Source organism: Bactrocera latifrons, unplaced genomic scaffold (genome assembly GCF_001853355.1).
Source record: "Bactrocera latifrons isolate USDA-ARS-PBARC rearing strain unplaced genomic scaffold, ASM185335v1 scaffold_1, whole genome shotgun sequence".
NCBI classification, from domain to species: domain Eukaryota; kingdom Metazoa; phylum Arthropoda; class Insecta; order Diptera; family Tephritidae; genus Bactrocera; species Bactrocera latifrons.
Window position 1 is genome coordinate 1,086,792 of NW_017534407.1, and position 3,143 is coordinate 1,089,934.

A 3,143-nucleotide genomic window follows, 5' to 3' on the forward strand; every position below is an offset into this window, starting at 1 on the left:
ATCCAAGATATTTCCGCAAAAACAATATTAATTATTGGATAAAACCACATTTTAAATTTTTAAATCATAAATAGGAATTAAATTAATTTTAAATCTAATAATTCTGAATTAATAAATAAATAAATTCGCAATATATAGAAATAAATCGAATTTGGAATTGATATTTTCCGTTTCTCAGATTTTTTCGGAAAAACTTTTCTCTGATCTGAAAACTTGGTACTTTTTCATTTCATAATGCAAAGACTTGAGCTATAAGCCAAATAGGCAAACTGAAATTATGAGCGCCTACAAGTATGCATACATACACATATGTACAACGTAAATGCAAAAAAACAAAAAAAAAAAAAAAAAAAAAAAAATTAAAGAAAAAAAAAAAAAAAAAAAAAAAAAAAAAAAAAAAAAAAAAAAAATTAGAGAAGGGATTACAAACGGCTCTGCTATTTCAAAAACTACCAAATTATCATCTAAGGGTCGTTTATCCTCAAAAATGCATTAAGCTCTTTGCTAAAATATGGCACAAATGTGAAATTTACGCAAAAAATGCATACCAGTCTATCATCGTAAGAAAGACATCGAGAAAAACGTTCCTCCATAAATGGTACAACCGGTTCTCCATACATTTTTGGTAAAATTGATCTCACAACACCCACCGTTGATTGATTTTAATGTTAACGATATTGTAAATATGGTGGTAATGGCGTTTAGTCATGCTTTTGGGTAAGCAGTTACAGTCGTAGGGCTATACCCAATTCTCATTTCTGAGTTCTCGCCACACCCGTTGTGTCAGATCGGGAAGCCAACCCATAAAGAGAGGAAGTTTTACCGATGTCACTCCAACATATTTGAAGTCTGATTGCAACATCTGTTCATCAGAGGTGTGCCTGCGAGAGGACGTCGGTCTTGAAACAAGCGGCTTGCTGTACAAATGCGTATAAAACTCTATACTACTCGAAGATTGTGGGCTGTGTTTCAAATTCGCCACGTAGAAACCACTACCATTGGAAAAGAAACAACAGCCTCGTATAAAAGTCCCAACTTTTCATGACGATCACAGCAAACATAATAATGATATCCACCTGGAATGGAAAAATACCCAGATGGTTCATGACTTTGTAAATTCAAAGACTGATATCATTGCCATCCAAAAAATCCGATGGACGTTACAAGGACGTATACGAATAGGTTCTTTTGACATTGATCGCTGTTAAATAAAGGGTAGCAAATTCGATTTGGGATTCGTGGTGGGAGAAAGATTCCGTCGTTGAGTCTGGCATTCACACCGGTGGATGAGCGTCTAGCCACAATCTGCATCAGTGAAGATGGCTAATTGACTTCACAGAGGTTCGAAATATAGACAATCGTCTGTTGTACTATATTCCATTACCGGAGCGAAAAAGCAGTTCGATTATGATGTGATAGATGGCCGACATGTCTCCAGCGTACTTGACGTGCGCATGCTCCATTACAGCGCAGATAAGCGCCCACCTCTGTACAGCAAATCGCACTCTTCAATAAATACTGGGAAACGATGACGTCGAGAAGCTACTATCACAAACGACAGCAAAATGGTTTTCTACTTGACTTGCACCCCTCCACTCTGAGAGCACTAATCAGCAACTCGGTATAAGCGAACTATCCAGCTCTTTACGTACAGCTGCAAGTGAAACAGCCAGTATGATGAGGAATGTCGTGTTGTGGTGGAGATAAAGCTGACAGTCGATCTCACAATTTTGCAATCACCCATAAAATGAGCGGGACAGTCGGCTCGAAGCAACTGGAATGCATCGCGATTTTTATCCGGCCAAGGACTGTCAAGGACCGAAATTACTTCAGGAATGTTTTTTGCCGCTACAATAACACAGATACCGATGGCGTACGTCGGTGATATTAATCCTGTCTTCAAAGAAACAGTCATCGTTGTCGAGGTGGTGGCTCTAATGTCACTGTTGACAGTCATAACTTTGAAGTCGTGGATAATTTCGTCTATCTCGGAACCAGCATTAATACCAACAACAATATTAGCCTTAAAATCCAACGCAGAATCACTCTTGGCAACTTGTCCTACTTTGAACTGAGTAAAGTCATCTCCCGACAAACCAATACCAAAATCTATAATTCACTCATTAACTCCGTCCAGCTATATGGTGCAGCGGCATGGACGATGACAACATCTAATGAGTCGGCGATACGAGTTTTCGAGAGTAAGGTTCTGAGGAAGATTTGTGGCCCTTTGCGCATTATGCAAGGCATTCGATAGAGCGATGAGCTGTACGAGTTATACCTCGACATTGACATAGTTCAGTGGATTAAGAGGCAGCGGCAACGCTAGCTAGGTCATGTTGTCCGAATGGATAAAAACATTCCAGCCCTGAGAGTATTCGACGCGGAAGCAGGGAAAGACACCGCCATTACGCTGAAAAGACCTGGTTATATTTGGAATCTGAAATTGGCGCCAAACAGCGAAAAGGAAGAACGACTGGCGCGATGTGGTAAACACGGCTATAACCGCAAAAGTGGAGTAAAACCATTTTAAGTTCATTTTCTATGCTTGCTACTGTGGGTACGAGGGTATCTGGTTGCCAATGGATCGAAGTCCATGAAGTATTGAAGTTTATGCTAATTTTAATATTGTAATTAACACAAGGGTTAAAGCTGCAAATAAGTACAAGGTTTCTTAAGCACTATGCCACAAAGTTAACTAAGTGATCATTTTCTTAAGCTGAGATTTTTGGAACAAAAATAACGGTTGTTCGAATCAATTGTTGGATGTTGCAATACTGTAAAAAACTAGTATGTTAATGTTAATTCATTATGACTTTGGAGCGCAATTGTCGCTCTCTCCCTCTCTCTGATGAATCAAGAGCAGCTACAAATAGCTGAAAAACAAACAAGTGGACTGTAAAAAGTTGGATATGCTCACATAGCCACACATACCACCATTTGGTAGACGACTCATGCGCACTCTCGGCGATGCTAAGTCATTTAAATACGAAAACTATGGATTGAGCGCAACATTTATTATACAACGGTTCCGGGCCATGGCTATAACCTAGAATTGTTGGTTGCATAGCTGCAATTCAGTCGACGCTCAATCAGCTGGTTGGTCCATACTCTGACTGTAGAAATGCTACATTGCTGTTAGC